General features: G+C 44.8%; 1 long non-coding RNA gene across 1 annotated transcript; it reads right to left on the bottom strand.

Annotated features, from left to right (window-relative positions):
- Positions 1-2,027: 2,027 nt before the first annotated feature.
- Positions 2,028-5,844, bottom strand: LOC134475014 (uncharacterized). Its single transcript, XR_010046008.1, has 2 exons — positions 5,597-5,844; positions 2,028-2,987 (listed from the first exon to the last, which is right to left on the bottom strand). It is a non-coding gene; the product is annotated as an uncharacterized LOC134475014 (long non-coding RNA).
- Between the last annotated feature and the right edge of the window lie 3,218 nt (positions 5,845-9,062).

Consider the following 9,062-nt stretch of genomic DNA (forward strand, 5'->3'; position numbering starts at 1 on the left):
CCAGCCACTCAAGACACTGATCCAGGACAAGTTCAGATACTGGGAAGGAAATTTCTTACCTGAGCAGCCCTGTGGGACTTGGCCACCTGTGTATTCAGGTCCTGGCCATGTGCAAGCACCTCAGCCTTGGTTTACAACACTGAACTGTAGGGTGCTGAGTGGATCCAGCGTGAACTGTCACTGAGAATGAAATGGGGGCTCCATGGAAAGGGATTAGCTATGGCCTTGGTCCCATGAAGTCCTGCTACAGAGACTGTGCTGATTCCCAAGAATGACCTTTCACCCCTCTTCACTGACCCACACTTGGGGAAAACTGTTCTTTTCATTGGAAAGGAGAATAGAGAGTTATTCTATGGGGTTTGGGGTGTGCCCAGGGCAGGAATTCTTGGGGATGGCAAAGTGTCTATGGCCCACAGGTATCATTGGAATGTGTTTGGGTGTCATCAGACCACAAATACACATGAAGACACCGTGTGTGAAGACACTGTTCTGAGTATTGTCCATGATCCTGTAAGCAGAACAGGTACAACCACTGCCCTTTTGAGTTTTGCTGTTCTTTGGAGGCCACAGAGTCAGCCCTGGCAGCAGAACAGATATTGTTCACCTCAAGGAAATTTTTCTGTCACCCAGGCCTCCCTAGATGTGGGTATAGACCATGCAGGAGGAGTTCTACAGAGGCAAAGAGAACTGGGCAACAGATCTTTGCCTGTCCTAGACACTGTAGAAAGCCATGATAGACATCAATGACCCCTCACTCTCAGATATTCATGAAGCACCAGCTCTGAGCCCTTGAGTGCAAAGACATGGCAGATATCAGTCTGTGTCTTTGTTGAGCTGACCTGCAGTGGGGAAGGGCAGGGAGACACTGTGTCAGGCCTCCCTGAAGTGGACACTCCCTGAAGGGAGTGGTGTCATACCTGTAAGCAAGGACTGCTTCCCACACAGCATTCTGTCACCCTCTCAGGGATCCCAAGGTCCACACTGCCACACTGTACTTGGGAGAGGGTGGTAGCAGACACTGCACTTGCTGGGCTAGTGACCCATGTGCCCCTCTCTAAGGTAATCTGTGTAGGTAGTGTGAGAAGAGAGGCCAGACCTCTCACTCTCCTGCCTCCCTGTCTGCCCCAGGTCCATATCTCCTGTACTTGACTCCTCACTGGGCCTGAATTCCAAGGTGGATCACCAGCTCACGCTTCTCATGGACCATCTGGAGTCTCCTAAGGCCATGCAGCCTAAGACAAAATTTAAGGAGCCCTGGGATGTGGGTTGTGGCCTTGAGGGGAGGGAATGTGCTAGGGAACTCAGCAATGTGCCCAGTTGATGGGAGGCCCAGGAATATGATCCCCTCGACAGTCAGTGTAGGGATGCAGTTTGGGAGGCTTTATTGGGGGTTTGTTCATGCACACAGCTGACTCTGACAGGTAGTGTGAAGATCTGACCCTGAGAAGTCCCTGGAAGGTCAGTGATGTTTTCTCCTCCTGCAACTGCAGAGGCAATTCCAGTGCATGCTGAAATTGCAACTGCAGAACTCACCAGTTCTGGCCCCACAGCAAGAGCTGGCACATGTTTCCAATTCTCCACCTGCTGCAGAGCTGAACCTCCTGGGGAATCACCCACACTTGCAGGAATCACCTCTTGAGCTTTTCCTGAGAGTAGATCTTGACCCACACCTGCCATTCCTCTCTTGTCTAGATTTACTTATTATTCTATGTACTGCTACTCTTATTTTCCAGAGATATGCCAGTAATAGAATCATTATAAATAAAATTTAAGACTTTAGTCTTGTTTCAGTTGACAAGTTTGGTAGAATTAAGTGCATTCTCCATATTGTGAAACCTTCACCAGTGTTCTCTTCCAGAATATTTTCATCAACTTGCTATGTAAATTTATTTTCTTTTCTTTTCCTTCCTACTAGATCCTGGCTGATCCATCCTGCAGATCAATCTGTGGAGATCTCCTGGAGGGTGACTGGGGATTAAATAAAAGACATGGGGGAGACAAAGAGAGATGAAAGCAAGTTGAAATAATCCGATCAAGCCTCTGTTTATTCTGGAAGTGATTACATCTTTTATAGGCCAAGGGCAGGAAGTGGGACAGGAAGAGGTTAAGGGGTGAATACAACAGGGTCACCATCACATCCAGATACATGACATAAGCAGGAGAGGATTATGGTTAATGTAGGCAGACGCAGTTCCCATAGGAGAGAGAGCCAGGGAGGCAGCAATGAGCTGTCACTCGGCTCCCTACATCTCCTCCCTTTTTATATTATTTAATCAAGAGTATGGCAGGCCCTGTTGGACAGTGTATGTCTTAGGTCAAGGACCTCATTGCATGAACCCAAACAGGCCTTACCAGTCATGGGCTTGCAGAACAGCAGTTGGTCCTGTGCCTGTCTTAGGTGGCCGTTGGAATTTACATGCATGTCCTAGTTGCCCATCACTGACTGCCTGTCCATTGCCCCAGGGCAGTTAGGCTGCATCATCATATGGGCCACTTGTGGGAATTCCATCCCAGTAGATTTATTGATCTTCCATCTCCAGCTGATGATAGTGTACCTGAATGGGCTTTGCCATAAACGCATCTATCTGGTTATTAATGAACATCATAATCCTCTGAAAAATACAAGGACTCACAGAAAGGAGAAGCAATAGGGCAGCTAGGGGACCCAAAAGGGGCACTAGATAAGGGAAAAACTCTCCCCCCCACACACATATCGAGGAGAAGGGGTTGACAGCCATTTGTTCTTGTCTCTGTATGAAGTCATTCTCCTATGTCTTAGAGCATGCTTTGCATAACACTGGACACAGTCTATTTGGCTGCTGTATGTTCCTCCAGACCAAGAAGAGCCTCTTCCACAGTCATGTGGTTCTATGCATGGCTGTCAGCACTTGTAGTCTGTTTGGCAGGGGTTGAAATCCACCATAGGTGTGGTACAGCTCAAGAAGAAGGCTGACTAGGCAGCATAAGGCTCCGGGGAGTTGTGTAACCTGTAAGAGAACACAGGGGATTGTGCCTCAGGAAATGACATTATTCCTGGGCGTTGCATGGGGTCTTTGAAGAACTGTCTACTTATTTTACGAGGCATTCAGGTAGCCATCTAGCTTCTCTATCTTGTTGAGAGTAAACACACACTGAACTGCATCTCCATATGAGAATGGGATCAGGACCATGCCCTGAATTAGTTAGGGGGTCTCTCTATAGTGCAGAAGCAAATTGCTTTTGTGTTTCAGTATGCCAAAAATGCATGGCTGCTGACTGTCCAGAAGCATCCAAATTTTTAAAAATTAATGATGAATAAGGCATGAGATAGAATATTTTTAGGTGTCCTCCTTGTGGAGTACCATTTCTCCTTTTTTATTTTATCAATAGTGAATTTTAGGGAGAGATGTGCCCTTTTAACTATGTCTTGACCTTGAGGGTTATAAGGTATGCCTTTTATATGATCAATATTAAGATGTTGACAGAAATGAGCAAAGGCAGAACTAGCATAGTCTGGACCATTATCTTTAATTGTTGTGGGCATCTCACAACTGATTAGGTAGTTAATATATGGCTAATAACTTTTGGTAGCTTTGCCAGTCTGGGGAGAGGTATAAATGAAACCATTAAAAATATATATAGTTACATGAACATTTTTAAGATTGCCAAACTCAGGAAAGTGGGTGACATCCATTTGCCATACTGCATTGAGGATTGTCCTCTAGGATTAACCTCAAAGTGTGGAATTGGGAGGTGCATTGCACAAGAAAGGCAATTTTTTATTATCTGTCTGGCTTGTTTTCTAGTGATCTTAATACAGAATTACAGAAAAATAAATGGTAAGAAATCAACAGTTAATAAGTTACATATTGTCATCTTAGAAATAGCTGTTTAGGTTACAAAACCAAAGCATGTAAAGTGACATTCAAACAGTGACACTGCCAACAGTTCTGCTCAATGATCCTACAAAAACACAGTAAGGTGGTTATTAGTCCTATACACTTGTTCCTCATCCCAAAGAGGGCAATACCAAACATATCAAAACAGAACAAAACAGTTTTTAAAAAAAAGATTTAAAGAAATACAGATTTCAAAGCAAGTCTACTGGAGATCTTTACTGTTTACTTAATTGTCTCTAGTTTCCTCCAAACAGTTGTGTCCATCTTTAAGCACATTAAATACACACTGCATATTATAGAACTAATCAAATCATTACAGGATGATGAAGGCTCCTTAGGTTTTTAAGATCTGACATTAGAGAAGACAATAATAACTACCATAGTGTGTCTCATTTTTTTAGCAGTTGTCCCCATCCTTACATATGCTGAAATTAAACTTAAGAGACAAGACCAATATCACTCTGATCAGTTAAATGAGTCAAAGTAATTGACATTGGAATCTCCACCTCTGGAGTCTTTTTTGTAAAATGACCAGTCTCTCTACAGGCAGAACAGTCCTGTTCATGCTTCTGAGACAAGAATTGTCCAACTGCAAACCCCTGCAAGGCAGCAGTCACAGCAAAGGTGTATATATTCTGTCAGGCCTGTTCTATTTTTATGAGGTCTGATAGCGGCCAAGCAGATGGTGCCGGCACCTTTAAAAGCCAGCTGTTCAACAAAATCAGTGCCTGCATCAGCGTGGCCAAAGGTTCCACTAGCAGCAGCAATCAAACAATCAAACTCTGAAAAGGTTTTATCTGGGCCTTGCTTAATGCTAGTGAGAGAGAAGCTTATATTATCTTTTGTAGGCAGCTTTCTCCATGATCAAGTAGCTGCTGTTTCAATTTGAGTGAAAAGTGTTGGATTAAGCTCTTTTTTAGCTTCTCTGCACACATAGGTATCTTTTACTATTAACATATTAAGGTCGAACCCATTGCTGGCTTGTGTATTGCACCTAGCAGTTTCTTTGCAATTTTTTGTATATTCTGATTTTAAAAAAGATGATCGCCACCCAATAAAGTCACTCGGGCCAATCTTTGCCAATCTGTAGGTGTGAGCCAGCCATCAGCCAGAGAATTTAAAAAGCAAGAATGAAAGCAGCTGTAAGGCCATATTGGGCAACCGCTGTCTTTATTTTTTTTTAAAGCAGCCACTGTGAATGGCGTATGAGTCTTTTGGCTGTATGGCGCCATCTTGGGGAGGTACCTTTGTTTCCATCACCGGAAACGCAATTTTGGGGAGGGACCCATGCTGATGTGGTGAAAGTGAAGCAAGTGCCATTTTAAGAGCACCATGAGGCTTGCCGGAGGCAGGCACTATCGAAGGAGCACTATAAGGCCTTGTGCAACTGTCTCCTCAATCTGAGGATCTGCATGCCTCTGGGCAAGCAGCTCAGAGATTAAATTCTAATATGCAAAGGTGGTCACAACAACCTTTTCTGGACCGAAAACTCTATAATAATCTTTTAAAGCATCTCTTACTCTATTCCACCTCTTGGTATCTATAGAACCTTCTAGGGCAAACCTTATGGATAAATTGAAAATACCACAATAATTCTTTTGTTCTAACCCTTATCCCTCTTGTCTTTCATGCCTTTATAAGGCCTCCCACGAACACTTTGTGTTCGTTCAATGCTTGACCTATGTCCAGGAAAGGGAAGGGGGTCGCCGTTCACTCACCGTGACTCGGGCAGAACGCTGGGTAGTCATCTGCACAGGCCTCAGTATTTGATTTAATGTCTTGTTGCTTTAAGCTTTAATCCTTGATTCATTTTGCTCACTCCTCAGCCAAGGTCTCTGGTTCAATTTGGTTTCACTTTCAGTTTAAGCTGGCTATCTCGAAAGGCTCCCTTGTTAACTCCTCCGTGCCAGGAGCTCCCATGCTGAGTGCCACTTGATCCAGCCTGCAGATCAATCCATGGAGAACTCCTGGAGGGTGACTGGGGATTAAATAAAAGACATGGGGGAGACAAAGAGAGATGAAAGCAAGTTGAAATAATCCAATCAAGCCTCCATTTACTCCAGAAGTGATTACATCTTTTATAGGCCAAGGACGGGAGGTGGGATAGGAAGAGGTTAAGGGGTGAATTCAACAGGGTCACCATGACATCCAGATACATGACATAAGCAGGAAAGGATTATGGTTAATGTAGGCAGACGCAGTGCCCATAGGAGAGAGAGGCAGGGAGGCAGCAATGGGCTGTCACTCAGCTCCCTACACCTGGCCACCACTCATCCTATGTCCTTGTAATTTACCTGTCCTGCGTTTTCCATATCACTGCAATTATGTTTCTTCTCGGCCATAGTGTGTTGAAAGTAACTGTTTAATCTCACCTTGTCTTAGAAGGGAAAATCCAGACAGATTGCATCAATTTCTCATTCATGTATTCATGGACTCTTGGCGGGGCATAGCAAAGGTATTCAGGAATTTTTTGCAGTTCTTAGGTTTCTTTATTTTCTTAATTATGTTCCTAGCTTTATAGACACATACACCTCAAAACTGCTCTACGTTTAATTACATATAGCTCATCTCATGTCTATTTCATATGAAGGAGACTAATACACTTTCTTTGTTAGATAGCTGCACCATGGGAGTGTCACACCCATGTTTATAATTTAGATATTTGTAATGATAAATTACTAATTTTAATTTATGAGTGCTTAACAGGAAAACAATCACAAAAGTAAAGTATTGTAGTTTTAATACAACCATTAAAATGTGAGGCACTCTGTCTTCCAAGTAATGTCTATGGCCTAGAATAGAAAGTGCAGTGTTGCAGGCAGGGTGTTCATTGAGTTCCCCTGTTGTTTATTTCCATACATTGTTATGAATATGGTTGCCTATGTCCTCTTCTCTGGACAGAATAAATTTCCATAAAGTCTGGCTCAGCATGCCACCACCTATAAGTGACAGTTCTTTCTCAGTAGTTCAGTAAAAGAATTAGACACATGAACACAGGCCGATTAAGAATAATGAGGCCTTGTGTACATAATTAAAGAAACATAATGGCCATGGAGGCAAATAAATGGGAAAAATGAGCACTGGGAAACAGCAGTGGCATCAGGTCCCAGGTAGTAAAAACCAGCCCAGATCTCGAATCTACCAGGCTCATGCCCAGGCCGGGAAAATGGTGGGGGCCCAAGAGCTCTCCATGACTCCTCAGAGGCTGGGGGGAGAGGTCTTCAGTCACAGATCTGCTCTGCCTTGATATAAAACCCCTGAAGCCTTCACAGAGGCCAGCTGGTTGGTTGCTCCATGCTATAAATGCTCCAGGCTGAAGTTATTCCCCAAAGTCTTGTCTGTTCTGTTCTATCACTGGGTGGCTGGGCAGCAGGAGAATTTAGGTTGATCACTCATTGAGAGGCCACTGGGTTTCCCACAAAGAAATAGCTGAGGACTTGGGGTCCTCAGTGTGAGCTAAGGTGTAGCTCATGAGCTCGATGGATGTTATAAAAATTTCCCATTGTCTTTGAACCAAGTGGGCACATAAAGTGGCACAGGCTTAGGGCAAGGCATTGGTGACAGTGAGTGGTGAGTTCTAAGTCCATGACTTGCCCTGCCCAATGGGCTGCAGGTGACAATGGCAGTGTGAGGTAACTGGAAGATTACAGTCTTAGGAGGGTTGGTATAAAATTAGAGGCCCGTGTGGATGGGGACAGTGTCCAGGTGAAGAGAACCCCACGTGACCCTCTACTGCCTCATCCCCGAGCATGATAGAATCTCCGCAGCAAAGGACTATGTGTGTTATTCCACTCCCAGTGGACATTTGGACAAAGCACTGCAGAATGTAGTGGAAGAGAAGACCCAGCGCTATATCCCAATAAAGCAAGGAAACACAGAGGCTGAGGTCACTGCATGGGATATCTGAACAGCCCCATTGAGCTGGGACTGATACCTGAAGCTGAGACATGTCAGCCCTAGTGCTGCACAGAGCTGAGTCTGTGTGGCAGAAGACAGAGGACCAACAATTTAGAGATTCAAAGTCAAAATTCTGTTTAATCCAGAAGGATTTGAGAAGCAAGAACAGAAGTCCTGGGAAGAATAAGGGAGGGGAGGAGTGGAAGAGGGACAGGGGTGGGGGCAGAATCTCAAATCTGCTATAGCGCATCAGTGACCACTGATGAATGCATGGCAGCAAACTTAGGCACAACAGGTAAACTTCAGTGCTCTCTGGTTCTATGGGTTAGGAATTCAGGAGGTGCTGCTAGGGGATCCACCATAGTTTCTCCTGATCAGGCTGCAGGTTCTGTGGAAGCTCAACTGCGGCAGAATCTGTTCTCAGGCTTTCTCTCTTGCGAACACTCAGGAACACAGTTAGGATGGGGTCTGATATCTCCTCTCTCTGTTACCCTTCTGCAAAGAGTCAGCCTCTCCTCAGGGAAGATGCAGAGATAGTCAGAGATTTAGAGAGGAAGGATAAACAAAACAGAGAGGAAGGAAGGAAGAACAGAGGAGGGAGAGAGTAGGAGGTTGGTCACAGTCATTTTATCTGTGAGCTTTGATAGTCACATCCCATCACGTCTGCCATGTTCTGTCATTAAGAACAAGTAAGGAATTGGGGAGAGAGCTCAAGATAGAGCACTTGCCTACCATGTGTGAGGACCTGGGCTCAATTTCAGCCTGGCTAATACAAACCAGAACAAAATTCACTATGTGTGACCCACGCTCAAGGCATGGGCTACTCAGGATGTGGCCATCAGAAGGTTAGCTGTCAGCAGTTGAGCACCCTGGCCATGGGTGTGGTGACTCACACAGGTGTGAGTGTAGGCACAGTGCTGGTGAATTTGGGAGTGCATCTGCATCCATAGTGCTTGCTTAGCCTGTGTGAGGTCCTGACTTGAGGCCACAGCACCAATACATAGAAGAAATTGAGATGCTTAGGGAACATATTAATGGCTGGTCTGATTAACTTCTATCCCCTCATGATGCCACCAAGGAAACCTGTCCAGGAGGTGAGTGTCATTTACACTACCACACAGCAGGATCCAGGCCTGTGTGCAGTGTGTTCACCTCCCTCCCACCCCTTCATGGATTTCACCTCTAATTCTGTACTCTGTGTACACATGACACCAGCCCACAAGCTTTAAAAGTGTCATTTGTCACCACTGATGATGTCCCTAGGAAGCAGATGCCAATATGATCTCC

The sequence above is a fragment of the Cavia porcellus genome, unplaced genomic scaffold (genome assembly GCF_034190915.1).
Source record: "Cavia porcellus strain 051 isolate PalLab524CR breed Dunkin Hartley unplaced genomic scaffold, mCavPor4.1 scaffold_50, whole genome shotgun sequence".
NCBI classification, from domain to species: Eukaryota; Metazoa; Chordata; class Mammalia; order Rodentia; family Caviidae; genus Cavia; species Cavia porcellus.